The sequence below is a fragment of the Periplaneta americana genome, chromosome 6 (assembly GCF_040183065.1).
Source record: "Periplaneta americana isolate PAMFEO1 chromosome 6, P.americana_PAMFEO1_priV1, whole genome shotgun sequence".
Taxonomy (NCBI): domain Eukaryota; kingdom Metazoa; phylum Arthropoda; class Insecta; order Blattodea; family Blattidae; genus Periplaneta; species Periplaneta americana.
This window is the reverse complement of record NC_091122.1, coordinates 135996854-136015258: the sequence shown is the minus strand read 5'-3', so window position 1 is coordinate 136015258 and position 18405 is coordinate 135996854. Positions and strand designations below refer to the sequence as shown.

General features: G+C 37.5%; 2 protein-coding genes across 3 annotated transcripts in view; one reads left to right on the top strand and one right to left on the bottom strand.

Annotated features, from left to right (window-relative positions):
• LOC138701769 (zinc finger protein OZF-like) overlaps positions 1–15509 on the top strand; it is a 320834-nt gene extending 305325 nt beyond the window's left edge. The window contains exon 7 of one of the 2 annotated variants that reach the window (XM_069829014.1): positions 15366–15509. The gene's annotated coding sequence lies outside the window, so the exon portion shown is untranslated. The remainder of the gene's footprint in view (positions 1–15365) is intronic. The other variant, XM_069829015.1, reaches the window with a different exon arrangement.
• LOC138701770 (ras-related and estrogen-regulated growth inhibitor-like) overlaps positions 1–18405 on the bottom strand; it is an 839928-nt gene that overhangs the window by 226952 nt on the left and 594571 nt on the right. The gene's annotated exons all lie outside the window — the stretch shown is intronic.

Below are 18405 nucleotides of genomic sequence, written 5' to 3'. Positions count from 1 at the left end.
AATGTCACTTGTACCCCTATGCTTCTGACTCCCTCATATATTATGAGTATAGGTAAATTACATAACATTATATGAGTAGAGTTAAATGTGTATGAAAATAAGAGAAGTTTCAAGACTCAAATCTAACGGAGTTAGGTTCGATTCTCGATAAAATATTATAGATATAGGCCTATTACGAGTACACCCTCGTTGTTATAGTGGCTATTATGCTTGTCATTGAATCTGAGATTTGCGAGTTCAAACCCAGCTGAGGACGAAGGATTTTTAATGGGGGTAGACAAGCGAAATTTTGGTCATTTTCAGTCAAAAATCGCATTTCTATTTTGTGAAAAATAAATCAGCAATCTCTTAGCCTGTGTATCTGTTGAGCAAGTTTCAGTGGTCTGCGGCGCTTTGGATCATAAAAATTACGCCATATTTAAATGGTTGTACCATGGAATATGAATTCCATGCAGACTTTGCAAGCTGTTTTCTTACACTTTTTTCAGCACATTTCATCATGTTCAAATTTAAAGGCTCTCACAGTTTTAATGCTAGGTTCATGTTCTATGCTGGATATCCTATAAACTACGGTTAACGAAAAATGGTAGTATTTTTATAAACTAAATACTGTACTTTCGAAATTAAAGATAATAGTTATTTACGATATGGGTGTCATAACGTTTAATATTACAATACAAGTTTGATAACCAGTCGAATATTGTAATATGAAATTACGATAAGTATATCGTACAACATTTTATCCACTTTGACAAAAAAAAATAATTTTTAATAAAAGCAATTGTATTATTTTTTTTATTAGTTTTGAACATTTTTTGTGGAGAGGCGATTATATTATTATTATTATTATTATTATTATTATTATTATTATTAGTATTAGTTTCTTCCCGCGAAAGGCTATTCGTTTATGTTTGTTTTGAATACGATAGGTTTTTGTTTATAAAATAAGAACAGCAGTAGGCCTATTAGGAGAAATAAACAAACTTTGTTAAAATAAGTTCAAACGAGGATTCAGATATTTAAAATGCTGCAAATTCTGCAATTGAATGTTTAGTACCATCGAAATTCCGCGTAAGATATGAAGTGGAATATGAAATATTAGAAGATTGGTGTTCCAAGAAAAATGTACAAAGTATGTCGAATATTTTGTTGTTAATGTCTATAATAAATAAAACCATGTCCACTTTATTTAACTTAACCCTCAACTGGTATCTATGGGTCAATATAGACCCATATGGATAGATATCGTTAACGTACATTTAAAACGCAATACCAGTTGAGGGTTAATGTCTGGTTCAATTACGCAACCAGTTAGGTAATAGCAGTATCATTACCTAACTAGTTGCGTAATGAATGTATTTACAACATTTTTATTAGTGTTGTAAAGTCCACATTACATAATCAAAGTTGATAAAATACATACTTTAAACTTACGGTCACGAATAGCTTCGTTTTCTAAACTATGGCAGCACGGCATATGGGATTTGGCGTTATTGTACTCCAGGTCTGGGCACAATCGAATCACTGGAGACAACCCTTTAACTTCCCACTCCATCTCCCCGGCTGAGACAGTAATGTCGTGACTCGATCCGAGTAGACAGGAAGGTAAGCATTGCTCAGTGACGGATTGTATCAGGCGGACATAGTTTTTACGAACTTTCAGCTCTCGCTGGTCGCCTGAAATCCATCACTGATACACAATGCCTTATTATACGTTTGTTTCTAAGGCGGTGTAAGCGAAAAGGACATAGGCGGGGGTTTCTGCGTTTCATTTCACTTCCCTGCTGTGGCCAGGGCTGTTCTACACTTGTGAACGTTCAATAAGCCACCGGCTGGCTCGTTTGTACGCTGATTTGGGATGCGCTTGGACGCTTGCGCTGATTATTATCTAATTGCGCTCTTTCCCAGGTTTTTCTTAACTGTATGGCGAATGTCAGATAATACTCGGTCTCAATTCGACAAATATGGACCCGTTATCGACTTTAAAACTGACCTAGTAGTTGATACAGCGTCTTTAAGTAACAGTCTAAAAAGAACATCCAATCAACAGTCATATACACCAGTAGCGGCCGGTGATCGAAATCCTTGGTGAGGCCAGATGCAACTAGTTTAAGTGCCTCCGATAGGAAATGTTTATTTATGATATTAATTATTATTACTATTATTATATTAATATCATTATTACTGTATTATTATTATTATTATTATTATTATTATTATTATAATAACAACATTCGCCCAGATTCACTATGTACTACGAAGTACAATAGTACAACACCCTCGCTTAAGTCATAAACTAAGACAAAAGGGGAGAGAATAGTGTGGGTCTCTGCCTGGCAAAGAGCTGGAATTTTTGTTATTTACGGCCTATTTAGGAAGACAAGTCACCATTGCCATTCCCACCCCACTCTACCCTTGAGGCCTGCCAATGTATGGGAGGAGTGAAACCTGACCAGGCCACGAGGCCAGACGAATTGTGCCTCAGCTACAGAGTTTTAAGCGCAAACTCAAAGCCCGCGAAAAGACACGAAATGTAGAAACCAGACCAGGCACGAGTGATCTTGGCCTCAGGAACAAATTTTACTGCAAAACAGGTCTATATACATCACAAAGTTTTCAAATGCTTCTACAGCGATATATGCTTCATTCAAATAACTAATACATTATATAAAACATAAAATATGATTTCAGTTAAGCCAAGTGACTGAGGCCCGGCCTCACTTGCCTAATAATTCGGGTTTCGGCGCAAGCTCTGGAGTTACTGACGGTTACTTGTTATGTGAAACTTTCGCTAAAGGAATTCCATGACGCGTAGAAAGATGATAAGTTGTAATAGTTTCCTTTTGATTTCTGCACAGATGATAAGTGAAAGAGTCGTAATGTAAATGGGAATAACCTGAGAGAACTTACCTCAACAACGTCTTTATCCGCCACAAATTTCGCTTTCACTTGCCAGTTTTTTTACTTGGCTAATGATGACATCAGTGCCCTATATTTGTAATTTGTAGGTTCAGAGGTGTTCTTTACTTCTCGTTTGAGGACAGCTTCTTTCGTTTAACACGTTGTACATGTCCTGGCACTATATCCGCTACCCGCAAGATTAATCGGTTACATATCAGAAAGCAACGGGAGTAGCATAACACGAGAATTAGTTAAAACTGTTCGAATGTCTTCTCGCTGTACGGTAACAAATCGGTCGGCTGAAATATTCAACTTATGTGGGACTCAACGCAGAACAATGACGGTCTGTTGGTGTTACTTCTGAACACAATAAATTCCTCTGTAAGGGGTGTCCATGGAAGTTCATAAAGAAAAAGTATTTCAGTGAATTATTGAATACTAAATTCATATCGGATAAGCTTAAATGTGGTTATTGTATCCTGTTTCTTTTTCACACATCCTATCTTTATACGTTACTGTAGTTCATACCTTTGGAGTAACGGTCAGCGCGTCTGGCCGCGAAACCAGGTGGCCCGGGTTCGAATCCCGGTCAGGGAAAGTTACCTGGTTGAGGTTTTTTCCGGGGTTTTCCCTCAACCCAATATGAGCAAATGGTGGGTAACTTTCGGTGCTGGACCCCGGACTCATTTCACCAGCATTATCACCTTCATTTCATTCAGACGCTAAATAACCTAGATGTTGATACAGCATCGTAAAATAACCCAATAAAATAAAGAAAAACGTTACTGTATTGGAAGAATGTTGCCTGATCTGATCTTCTCATAATAAGGCTACTTTCGCATGTATTGTGGTATAATCTACGACCCCTGAGATGTGGTGTGCAGAACTCAAGTGTTTTGGAGGAGTGATCAACTGATTCCATTAATAATCATTACCAAAACTCGGAACTTAGCGCATGAGTAGGCCTAAGTTACACGAACATAGAGCTCACGCTGCAAGTGCTCTGGGACAGTCGTATGTACGAAGAAAGTGGTCACGTCGAATGACAGGAAGACGGACGACGAAACTGTGTCATGTCGAAGCCAATGACATTCAGAGAATTACAGGTAAAGATCTGTTTGAGAAATTAGAAAATATGTGTTATTATAGACTAGAAGTTTGAAAATACATTCTTTTTTTTAATTTTAGGTACAGAATTTCGTGAAGGAATTCGAAGGAGATACATTATTCTCTTCGAATGGAGAGTTTATATTTTGTAAGTCGTGCCACTCACAAACTAGAGGCTGGAAACGGGCATTCAATGAAAGACATTGCAGTCCCTTAAATTGGTGGAAGATTTGTCCATAGCCGTGGATCTAGTGATAGAGGGACCTGCCTTAGTAGTGACACACAAATTGAAAACTATTTTCGAGAAAAATTTAGGATATACTTATCTTTCTCGGATAGACTGCGAGATCAGCTAGCAACTGCTGAAAATCGAACGAAAAACAGTAACAATGAAAACATTAAGTGTTTTAAGTTTGCTCCCGTCACTTTATGTGACGTGAAGATAAGTTTTTCTCGTTTCAAATAATGTTTAACTAACAGGCGAAGAAGTTATGGGCTCGAAAATCTTCGAATGTAGGCTAAGTAGTCATACACTGTAATAAAATGTACAAAGCAGAACAGTAAATTTGGTATATTGCTCATGTTTCTTTTTATTATATATGCTATAAAATTACGTGTTTCAACCTACCATAATACTATCAATATGTTGTTCCAGCCAGAAATCACTTTTATAGCAGACCTGGCAGTACCTCTGTGCTGGAAGCGGGAGTTTGTTGACATTGAAATCCGGTCGCTTAGCCACGTGCAAAGACACAAGTCTCCAAGTTCCGTGCTTTGATCGTTACTAACTAGAGTGTTATATTATTATTTTATACAGGGTGGACCGTAAGTAATGTCGTTGATATCAGGGGTTATTCTTTGACAAATTTAAAACATAAAAGTTTAATACAAATTGTGCTCGTTTTTATTTTCTTTTCGAGATAACAAATTGTTTTATATGAAACATTTCATACCATGTTATGGAAAGCCATTGATTTAATTCCCAATATGCTCAGCCAGTTAAAGAGAGCAGTAAATTATGATAATAAAATATTGAACGAATTTCAGTTTTGTTCAGAAATTTGTTCCGAATAAATGTAAGTCCTCGTTCTACAAAGAAATATTACAATGTTACATTTGTTTTCGCATCAAATTTCTGTACATTTAAAGGACAAAACTAAAATCCTTTCAATTATTTATTCTCATAATACATTGCTCTCTTAAATTGGCTGAACAAATTAGGAATTAAATCAATGGCTTTCCTAGAACGGGCTATGAAATGTTTAATATAAAACAATTTTTATCTCGGAAAGGAAGTTAAAACGAGCAAAATTCCATTAAACTTTTTTGTTAAAAATATTTCGAAGAATAACACCCTGAAATTAATGACATTACTTACGATTCACGCTGTACAGTCTAAGCACGTAAAAGAGAGAAGTTAAGAGAAGCAGTAACTTAATCAGAGACTTCCCTTCACTATTCTTTCATACATTATACAGTTCTTTTTTGTTGCATTTAATGTTGGTTAAATTTTAATAGATATTTAGCGACGGTGCTTCAACTCCACGGTTAAGCTATCTTCGTAGCATACTTGGTAAAGCACCGACTTACGACGATCTCGTACCTGACCTTAGTTTCCGGAAATGGCGGAGTTGTATTTGTGGTGATCAAAGGCAAGATTATGCCTATTAGTTATGAGTTTTTAGGCTTTCATGGTAATTGCGTTCAAAAGTAGACTTTTGGGGATTCCACATGTCCTACAGCTTAAAATCTCAAACGTTTGTGAGCTTCATACAGATTTCATTATATGATCATTTCCTTCCAGTCGTTTGGGGTAGCCAAGTATAATGGTTCAACCTAGGTAGGCCTAACCCTTGAAATCGTACCAATTTTTCCTAATGATGGAACCTGTATGTAGTTCCGAGACGTTGGAAATATAATTTGCAGCACACATTGGAACATTCAAAATTCTATTTTTAAGAAGATTGTTAAGACTTTACTCGGGTTCTCCCTTTTCCCTTCATCCCACCAACACGCTCCGCAATTCCCGCTCCGTTATAATCTCTGTTTCGAAAATAGGGCAACTAATGTGTTTGTTCAGCGTCGGCTCGACCGTCCGCCTGACAAATATTAGACCTACTCGTGGTTGTCCAGAGGTTGGTAGATGGCAATAGAGGTGATTCTATATTGCTCAGAGATATGCAAAAAGGGATATGAGACCCAGACCAGAGCACAACGTAAATACCCTGGCGGGGTCTTGACAACTGAGGTACAGTAAACTAGCAGCAGAAGTATGGCAATCGGATTTGATGGCTGATGAATGCGCGGTGCGGCGAGTGATGGCCCCGGCTTAGCCGGGTAGCACAAACGGCACGCAACTCATTTCATAGCGGGTGCACAGGAAGCCACTTGGACATAGGAATGAACCCGCCTCGCCCAACACTAACTATGTAGTGTAGATGGAATTGATGATAGAAAGGTAGTATTTTCGCGAAATGGTTCCGAGGAATCGCTATGAACGGTTTACTTTTGTGTGTATATATGTATACAGGGTGTTTCATAATTTCTATTACAAACTTCTAGTGGTTGTAGAGGGGACTAAGTAGATAAAGTTTTGATTAGGAACCCGTGTCCGGAAATGTATCGTTTTGATGCAAAATAAGTTTGAAGATCGAATCGATTTCACATCTCCCACTTCACTAGAGACAATGAGCTCTTGCCAGTGTGCACTACAAGAGTGGTTCCACGTACCGCCTAACGGGTCCCAGGTACTTAACCTTCCTGCAAGGGGTACTGGTAGAGTTATGTGAAGATTTGCTACTGGCACTATGTCAACAAATGTGGTTCCAACATGATGGCGCACCCGCGCACTTTTCACTTGCCGTCCGCGAACACCTCCACCAAACATTCAGGGAAAGGTGGATAGGTCGAGGTGGTCCAACTCCTTGGCCATTATGGTCGCCAGATTTAACTCCTCTCGACTTTTTCCTTTGGGGCCACATGAAGGACCTTGTTTATGAGACTTCTGTAGTGCACACTGGCAAGAGCTCATTGTCTCTAGTGAAGTGAGAGATGTGAAATCCATTCAATCTACAATCTTATTTTGCATCGAAACGCATTTCCGGACATGGGTTCCTAATCAAAACTTTATCTATTTAGTCACCTCTACAACCCCTAGAAACACCCTGCATATATGTATAATCTCGGAAAAAAAAAAAAAAAAAAAAGGTAATCAGCCAAGGCTGGTTTCAAACCCACTCCCGAGCGTACATTCGAAGCGCGAACCCTGCTCGCGGTCTCCGGATCACTCAGATGGTAGGTGGTTCATCGTCTTTAGCAGGCTCCTTCAGTGCCGGTTCTTTTACACATGAAGAATTGACCGGGAATTCAAGTCTACTTTAGCCAGTTACAGTATTAAGAAATATATATGTGTCAAGCATTTTTTCTGGGAGTTAGTTTTATACCTGTCAAGTAGAACCGGATTCAAAGCCTGGCGAGTGCAAGAGGGAACTTGTGGTAATAAAGACAATTTTTGGGACAAGTTTTTCGGTGTACGCTGTTTGCGGTAATAAAGATTTTGAGACAAGTTTTTTTTTTTTTTTTTTTTTCGGTTACATCGTTTTACTCCCCTGTAATATCACCAGCTGTTCCCCATAACATCTCATGAGTAAGTGTTCAAATCTTGCCGGGCAACGTTAATAATTATATTTTCCAGTACATATGAGTAACCAGTATCATATCTTTGCCAACTTGTAGATTTAAGAAAGCCTAAATACATGAATATAGTGCAAACTGCGATGAGGGTTGGAAAAAATTCTCGGTTGACAGTCCCAATGACTGAAAGAAATATCTTAATATGATAGACATCGCATTAGTGATCCAGATTTTGATTCCCGAAATCAGCTATCTCTGATAAAGGTTCTTTTACTTTTTACAGTATCAGTTTGCAATAACCTTTGCCTTTCTTGTTAGTACAGTATCGATTAATTAACATCCCTGAGGACTGATTACATTTACAATTGTTGGTGTTCCTTGTTGAGCTGATTAGTTACCATGCCTGTGAAATACACAGTTCTTTTTTATTTTTCGACCCTTTTATATTACAGAGGTTATTTGAAATTGATTTTTCTTAATTGGTTTTATTTTACTGCTCTTTATCAACTGTTATGGTTATCTAGTGTCTGAATGAAATGAAGGTGATAATGCCACCGAAATGAGTCCAACGCCGAATATTAGCCAGCATTTGCTCTTAATGGGTTGAGGAAAAACCTCGCAAAACATCTCAACCAGATAACTTGTCACAATCAGGACTTTAACCCGGGCCCGCTCGGTTCACAGTCAGGCATGCTAACCGTAACTCCACAGCGGTAAGTTGGTAATGAAGCAATAATACACTGGCGGACAAAAAATTGGGACACTTGAATTTTACTTTGCATTTAATATGTCACCAATGTTTTAAATGGTGATTAATTTAATTATACGATTATAAACGTAACATAGACTGAAAACGAAAATGATTATGATTTCATACCACTAAAAATTACCAATAATATCACAATCTAGATTTAAACAAAATTTTGCTTATGCAGAATGTGACAACAATGGGCATTATTGTTGGTAATTGTTGGTGTTATGAAGTCATGTTCATTTTTTTTTGTACAGTAGAGCATCGATTATCCGAATACCGATCAACCGAAACATCGGTTAACCGAAAGCGTTCCAGTCGGCAAATTTGAATTTGAAGTTTCGCTAGCGCTGTTTGTGAAATTTAGCGGCAAAAAACGAGTCTCAGCTCTGAAGCCAAAAAAAAAAAAAAAAAAAAAAAAAAGTTTGGACCTCTTTCCTAAACTATAGGCCTACATTAAAAAACCGTTTTGAACTTGTCAAACTAGGCTAGTCAGTTCTCTGTGTTATTTGTAAGACATGTGATACAAATATATACTGTATGTACAGTTTTGTGTTTAATATCAGTGTTTCTTTTGTTTCATACTGCTCCTATGACACCGGTACAATTTGTGTTCGTAAATGATCGGTTATCCGAACACCCCCCGTACCCAATTGTTTCGGATGATCGATGCTCTACTGTATAATAAGATATCTTATTAATCACTATTTAAAACATATTGGTGACCTATTAAATACATTTACAAGTAAAATTGAAGTGTCCAAATTTTTTTGTACGCCAGTGTACGGGTATTATGAAAAGATGTTAGGAAAAACAGGACTACGGAAAGAAAATTTTCTCCGAAATCCTTTTGTACCATTATTCACAGAACAACATCGTAACTCGCAACCATTTCTAGCTTGTCAGTTGCGATTTCTGCACCCTTTAACTATGCACTTTGACTGTTATGATGTAATTGCATAGACACTGAACAACGAGAAGCTCACCGGGTGAACCAACTTTTTGTTGGACACCACATTGTGACAACGCTGCCGACGTGGATTGATTGTGGAGATTTCTTATCTGAACTACACGTCACGGCTCGAAACCTTCAGGAGGGAATATCAGTAGCGTTATGAAACACATCCTCAGCTACACTACTTCATTTCCCCATGAGGAAAGACAGAGAGCTTATGGCTTGCGAATTATTGTATTGTGAAAACGCAGTCATCAGAAATTACAATACTTCTGACCGAAGCTAGAAAATATTGGGTACGTGGGTACAGAAAGATTAAACATTTCAGAATTTAATACCCATGTTGGATCCGATAAGCTGTGTTAATTTATCAAATGTTTTTCACAAAATACCGTCATAAACTTATCTGATTTTGATATAATAGCACAATATTTTCATTTCATTTCATGATAAACGTTTTCGGCTTTTTAAAAAACTATCATCAGATCATCATTAACCTTTGAATTCAACAGTTGTTACATTATAAAATTGAAAGACAATGGGTTAGATAAAAGCAAATCATGTTGAAAGTATAAAATCAAAATCAGATAAGTGTATGACGATATTTTGTGAAAAACACTTGATAAATGAGTAGTTTAATATCAAAGACGGACATCTGTCGTCTCCATAGTTTTGATGTAGAGGCACTTTTTTGTTTCACAGTGTTCTTTGTAGTATTTTAAAACAATTTATTTTTATAAATGTAGTGCTAGAGTTTGTATGTAGTTCCACCATAACTGAAAAAAATGAACAAATGTATAAGAATCCACATTATCTAAATTTCATCTGAAGGTCAGATCTCCGCCTTTGATATTAAGATACTCAAATAAACATTTCAGGTGAAAACTCCGAAACGTGCATGGAGTTCCAAGTAGAACCACTTTTGCTTGAAAAGATACCCATGCCAGCCGAACTGGCAACGCTGTCAGAGCTGAAATATGTGTATTAGGCACAGTTTCGCTTGGTTTTGTTTATATTCATAACGTGAACGATTGGAGCACATGTTTGGTTACCACCCGGTTGTACGTGTTTGTCGTTCTGGTTCACTAACATTGAGAGTTGCGTTAATACTTTTCATTCGATAGACACATAGTCCAAGCTCACACAACGTAACAGTTTTGGTACCAATTTCCTAGCTCTGATAATAATGATGTAGTTAAACTAAATGACCATTTGTAGATACGAGATACCTCTCCTTAGCCATCGATGTGCTTCATCGTACACATCGAGGGTTCAGAATGACAAGGTTCTATCTAGTGTTTAGTAAATTTTACAAGAGAGCATTTTAAAAGTTTGGTTGTTAATAAAATCAATGCAGATAAGAACCTTTTCAAACTAACTTTATCACGAACAATAATTTTATTGAGATATCAACATCAGCTCCATCATCAGACATTGGCGACTAACAATTCATGGAAACATCCCGCTCTTCCGAAATTGTACTCTAGATACATTATTATATGCAGACGATCAGGGTTTCTTTTTGCTATAAATGAAGACGAGCTGCAATACTCAATGTATCATCTGAATATAATAGCACAAAATTTCAATATGAAAATTTCCCCAAAGAAAACAAAAATTATGGCGTTCCAAGGTAAACAGCCAGTTAGGAGTAAAATTTGCATTGGAAGCCATACGTTAGAACAGGTAAACTCATTTAAATATTTAGGTTAAAATTTGACATATTTCCTGTTACTGATATATCTGAAAATATTCAACATTTTAATGGAGCCTTAAGAACCATCAACCAGGTTTTTACATCCACGAAAACCCAAAAACATACCAGGTTAAAAGCATATGAAGTTCTAGCAAGACCTGTCCTCATGCATAGTAGTGAGGCCTGGACTGTCCGAAACTTAGATGCTCAACGCCTAATAACTGCGGAAATGGGATTTCTAAGGAGGACTGCTGGCTACAGCTTGCTTGACCACAAAAGGAATGAGCTAAAACAAAAAAAAAGAATTGAAAATTACACCTATTTATGAACATCTCAACCACTATAGACAAAAATGGCTTAACCATATCAATAGATGGACCGTTCCAGACTCCCAAGACAAATAATTCTCCGCTATATACCACATGGAAGACGATCTTTGGGACGGCCCCTGAAAATATGGACGGAGACAGTAACAGGCCATTAGGCCTAATACCTGCAAGGACGATGATGATGATGATGATGATCAACAAATAACTTATATGGTAGATAGCTGTGAAGTAGCAGAATTCAATGCAACAAAAATCTCAATTTTGCTAAAAATATCAGATAGAACCTAGTCATTCTGAGCCAGAGACATGCGTTGTAACCAACTTGTATTCTTGTATTGTTGCAAAATTTAGCACAGAGGTGGAATGCGAAATAGAAGCTGTAGGATATTGAGATACGATTTTGTTGAGTGAAATGTTTCCAAAAAATATAATCCAGATGATCCATTCCTGTCCCTGGCAGAACCTTCAGTACTACCCGTTGTCGCCATCTCAGCTGCAGCGAGACTGAAACACTTGGCCACGTACTGGGGTTCTGTAAGAAGGGAGAGCTACTGCGTAACAACAGACACCATCGTGCCCGTACAGCAATTGCCAACCTGCTAAGAAACAGATGATGGGAAGTACATGAGGAGATTCATTGTGCATCTGAAGATGATTCTCATAGAAGAGTCGATATAATTGCCATCAATAGAAGAACCCAGAAAGCGATGGTCTTAGACCCTACGATTTGCTTTGAACGAGACACGAATCAAGTACTGCAGATAAATGATGACAAGCGAGCTAAATATGTACCTTGTCTTCCATACCCCAGCGAAAAATATGGCATTCCGCTTTACAACTGGGATGTTACAGGCTTACTATTTGGAGCGAGGGGTTGTTTACCAAAATTTACATTTAATATCCCTAAATCCTTTAAAATTCCCTTTTATGAGGTTCAGAAGATTGTAATGGAAATTCTGAAGGCCTCTCTTCAAATTCTACACTATCATTTATATGTTAATACGTAAATTTTTGTTTTAATGTACAAATCGAATCATTATTTTGCTCATTTCATTTCCCTTTATCTTTTATGTTTGTTAATTCAGGATCCCAGTGGTCTACCTCACTTGAGGACGGATGATTTGAAATAAATCTTAGTAGTAGCTCTTACAATTTCCTTTGTTTCTCTGTACCAAAAGTATGACTGTGCTTCTTCAGTCCGTGATACGGGCTTCACCCGTAATAGAGACAAGACCTGTACCACCCAGGTGTGGACTTGGTCTGTGTTCCAGCAGATGACAGGAAGCAGGAAGACGAGATACAATACCGAGATAAGTCGACATTGATTAACCATAGCAGTGCATCATCTCTCGGGGCAATGGCCGTCTGAGGCACGCTGGACGTTGCATGCCGCGCCCTGTACCCCAGGTGTCTGGCCCACGGAGTAGTCATCGCTGAGTTCTTATTCGTCACCCCATCTTCTACTAATCCACTGTCTTAAACTGTAATTTTATGCGTAAAATTGAAGAAGAATATTAGATTAGAAAGAGTGACGTTTTCATTAAAGTAGCTAGTAGAATTTTAAAAGTTGTTTTAATCCCTTTCTAGTTATTTATTCAAAGTAACTTGAAATTAAACAGTTATCAGCTGTGGCTCGAACAGTACCGTTTCTAGCTTAAAAGTGGCAGGGGATTAGAGGAATCCCTGTGATTCAGTATGACGTCCATTCAGAAATTAGGATAATGAAATATCGTACTTAAATGAATAATCCTACAATTTTCTGTAAGATTTAAATGCGTCTAATGAACGCAATGAAATAAACTATGAATAACAATCAATCCCCCAGTAATAGTAATAATGAGGATTATAATAATAATAAAAATAATAATTATTATTATAATAATAATACATTAAAACAGAATGTACTATTAAGATGACAAGTCTGTTTCGCTTTCATGTCAAAGCACAACTGAATAGCATTATTTATTTTTTAATATATTGCAACCCTCCCCCAGACGAAATCAGCTAAACTGGTGATTCTGAAGAGCAAAACAGTGATAGTGAGGATGGAGTTGAACATTTGCAATAATCTTGAAGGGGGACGTACAAGTATGCTTTACTGCAATTTATTTATTTAGTAGGCCTACAATGAGTAATTTTCATATTACGAAAACCATAATAATGCTTCGTAACATTGAGCTCTTAAACAGTTAATGTTAAAATAAATGTAAAAATACTTAGGTACTCAGGGGTAAGCATTTGAGCGAACTTTTTCACAGACTAGTACAACCGCTGCTTTCTCTCTTCCTCTCCACCGCAAACTATGACGTCGTCCACCGGTAGAGATAAAATTTGAGAACTATACTTTGCAGATGTGTCCTTCCCGAATGATGTCATTCTAGACGTAGTCGTTAAATGTATCGGTTAACGAGTGGTGACAGATGAGTAATGTAATTTTTTGATAAATTATTTGAAATTAAAACGTAATTAATTATTTAACATAGATTCATTATTCTATAACATTCTTAACTTTAAAATAAAAATAAACAGTAAAATATAAAATATATTGGACTTTAAGTTACTCTTTACACCGACTCAGGCTTCACTATTTAGTTGGATGGATAATATTTACTACACTCTATGCCTTTCTTAACTTCAGTGCTTATAAATCCGATGTCTACTGATTTTGGATCCTATACATAGCTCCGAAACGTTGTAGGCCTATGTTTCACTCTCTACGAATTGGCATAGAATAAGAAATCTCTAACCACTTTAAACACACGAGTAGAGGAAATATCTGACATAATGGCATGGAGCAATAACGTTTGATGCAATAAAACAGCACAAGATGAGACCGAAATCTAATCAGTAAGGGGCGGATGTTGATGACCTAAAAATCTACTTAAAATGATCATTAAAATGTCCTTAAACTAATAGAAAAATGACATACAATTAAAATAAAATGACATTTAAATATTATTCAAAGTACTCGCACCACAACTTCTTAAAAATTAGTCACCTTGTTTCAATGACTGCCCTGCAAATGTCGGAGAGAGGAATTTGGCTAAGATAAAGGGAAAGAGCATTAAAAAAATAAAGGTTTTTAAGGGAAAAGTATAGATTCTAATGAGGGTTTACAATGTGTTTCAATCGGTGGTGGTCCATGTCAGTGCCTCCATTCTCCGTCCCCTCCTTCCGTTCTTCACTTTTGTTACCAGATTTTCCAAATGGGGGAGTGTGAATAACAAAGCAAATTGTGGCCGCAGCGTGCATTCTTGCAATCTTTGTGTTAAAAATACTGTCTACTACACAGATATCCTTCAGAACCATGTTGGGGACACAACGTCCTGTCTAGAACACTGTGAAGGTCTTCCTCCTTTCAAACAAATTCTAAAGACACCCTCGTACCGACAAAAGAACAGCAGCGGCCAAAGCCCTCACTTAAACTAAGCTGTTGTCAAGCATTTTACATTACATTACTTCCGTTGTGTGAGATGAAGCCTTCAGTGGAATGAGGGATGGACCTTGTTTCAAATTATAAAACTCAAACTTCACTGTTATTCACTTGTTCAGTAGGTAATTACTACCGGTACTGACCTATTCGCTTATAAAAAGATTTAACAGACCTATCGGTATAGAAGAAAATAAAATGCATTCCAAATGATCTAGAAGTTCTTCAAAGTATTAAAAATGACAAAAATTGCCGAAAAAAAAATTAAAATGACCTATTAGTTAAAAAAAAGTCGAAAAATGCAAAAAATTCAATATAAGAAATTAGCTTTTTACGCTGGTATTAACATAGAAAGGATTTCTATATTAATAGACATCGTTCTAATGTGGAAAATAAGATGATGACTTTTCATCAACATCCGCCCCCTACTAATCACCTTTGGAAACAGATTTTTTTTCATTCTCTGTCTGTACCACTAAGTTTTGAGACACGTGTGCTATTAATTCGCTAATCCAGTGCTCTGAGTTCAGACAGGATACATAGTATTCATCAACAACTTACAGAGACAGCGCCATTCAATCATGATGCGTGTGCAGAAGTGCGATACCGGCAACAGACGCTGGGCAGACAGCCCTGCTGCGGGCGGACCCACTTGTGCTGCACAATGCGGGGCGTGTCGGCTGCACGTGATTCATCCAGGTCAGTCTGTGACGTATGACAAGAAGCTAGCCGACTTCTGCCTACTCACGTCTTCATAAACATACCATATCTTCTAATGAAAAGGACTACTACAGGCATTGAATGAAATATTTATACTCATAGCAATGGATAGGCTGACAATACGTACCGTTTTGAATGAAGGGTTACCAAGAATTTCCTGTGTTCCGACCGTCCCACAGTGGTCTAAAATCCATATTTAGGAGGACAAATGGAGAAAAATGACATGTAAAAAAATTAAATTAAACCCTTAAATTATTTTTCCTATATAACTGAGTAACACTCAATTGATTATCTTAATCAGCGGAGGTGGCTGCATAGCGAGATAAGAAGCCAGTAACATGCCACATTTCGCCACCCAGCATTCTTACTCAGCAAGCGCCGCGAGTCTGCCGTTTTCCTTGTGCTGTAACTCTGTTGTAAGTGGTCGATTTCATTCATATTTGGTATCAACATGTCAAGTAGTTCTTTAGGTATCTAACACTGTTTGTTTGTGTTACATTTAATGTTATTATAGCATGTCAAATTAGCATGAATGGACACGGGACAAAATATAAATATAACCATTGAGTGAAGATTTTGCTAAGGTAGAGAAGAAAAACCTCTTTTGGTTCGTCCAAAAATGATTTTTTTTTCACTTCCTCCACTATTTACCTCTATTTTAAATCTAGTCTTAAGGTGCGCAGATTTGCAGAAGTAATAATTTATGAGCACTATTCTTTCGAGGTGCAGTAGTGCAATTTTTCTCGGTTGCAGTTATTTCAATATCTGTGAACCGAATCTGCTTCCGCAGTATAATTTAGGGAATTCAAGATGACAGCTTGTTAATTATATATCCTAATTCGTCTATGATCTGATATCATCTTCTACCCCGAATTCTTCTCCCAGTGCATCCTTCAGTAGGCACTTTCTTCTCAGCCAGTGACCCAACCAATTCTTTTTCCTCTTCTTGATCAGTTTCAGCATCATTCTTTCTGCACCCACTCTTTCCAACACAGCTTCATTTCTTACTCTCTCTGTCCAATTCACACGTTTATTTTCATGTATCTATGCTGCATACATGTTCTTCTAGTCTTCCATTTAATGCGTGGTTCTTGAATTTTAATATCTGGACTCTGTATGATGATTAATACACTACAACCACTACGCTGTTCCATTCCATTATTATGTGATTGTACAGTTATTATTTTCATGTAACACTGTTTTTAATTCATGATCTCCACATTTACATCATGCAATTATTGAATCTTATTGTTTTGCCACACTATTCCTGTCTTTATACTCACAGTATCACTAAATGTTACTAGACCTGAAGATGCCATTAATTGCCGAAAGCGCTTGTCACGTTTTGATTGGATAAATGACCTAATGTAATTTTTGTATCATGCTTTAGGTTAATAAGACAGTTATTGAAGGACTTTTTATACTTATTTCATTTACATGCTAACTTGCCGGACCAATATGTCTTTTAAATGTGAACTATGCTAATTGTGAGACAATATAATTGTGACATGAAGTAGCTATGATAGGTTTTATGACAACGTACTGAAAAACTGAAATTTGTTACAAGTAGGATCAACTGAAGAACACTCATAGTATGATCGCGGTGAAATTCAGTCCCCCTTTACATCACTCCAAAAGTTTTTGTATGTTTCCCGCCCCCCTCCCCTCCAAAATAACTATTGTAAGTTCAGTATTTTACCAGAGAAAATATTGCTTTATGTCTTCTTTTTTAAGATATTATTTCCCTTCCCCGTCCCGTTTTTTGTCTCACAGAATTATTTTCAGCATAGTATAATAGAGCAATGATAGAATGTAACTCTCAGGGGCATGTTGAAATACTCAAAAGTTACCTTCTGACCAGGGCTGGGCATCGGGAGCGCATCCAGACTTGAAACGGGGACGCTTAATATTCATCAGCCACGGAATCAACGCTGCGCGGTGTTCGGCGGGGAAGAAAGGGGAAGAAGAGAAATCATATGGCTCCCCGTGAGAGAGTAGAATCCGCTCTTGCCGCCCAGCCCTGATAAAGATTCCGTCTATCACAAAAATGCTTTACAGATTGACAATGTCAACAGCAAGAAAGTTATTGGCAGGAAGGAAAATATTAAAATTACGCGCGATCTCGTGTTCCTTGCTACGGATCTCGGAACCACTGCAGTACATCAGTTCAATATTTATTATCCCGCAAAGAAGATAGGAGGATGAAGTTATTTCCCGGGGGGTTTTCCTGTCCCCTCAGCATTAACAATGTTAATGTTATGTCTTATATAACGACGCTCGCAACTGCCGAGGTTATATCAGCGTCACCGGTGTGCCGGAATTTTGTCCCGCAGGAGTTCTTTTACATGCCAGTAAATCTACTGACATGAGCCTGGCGCGTCGACCTAGCCCGGGATCGAACCCGAAACCTCGGGCATAGAAGGCCAGCGCTATACGAACTGCGCCAATTAGACCGACTCAGCATTAATAAAATTAATTGCATCAACACTCTCTATTCACTTCATTTCATGTTATTTACATTTTTTAAATATTGTTACAGGATGTTGGACGAATATGGCGAGCCATGTTGCTTCTCTGTGACAAACGCTGAAGATGGTAGGCTACACCAGCGCCCATGCGGACACATCAAGGTGGCTAGACTAGAATGTTTCCGGTGCTAGTCAATGAGATTCGATAGCATACGTGGAAATGTCATGATGTCTATTGGAGAACTCTTATTTGACGGTGCCCACTGCCATTCGGATCATGGCCTGTAATATATAGTGTCCTCAAACTGCGCACATTGTAGGATCATATTGTAGACAGACAAATAACAAATTTGCTATTGCAAAATATAATAGAAATCTACACAGACAGCAAAATAAGTGTCAAAATAAATAACTA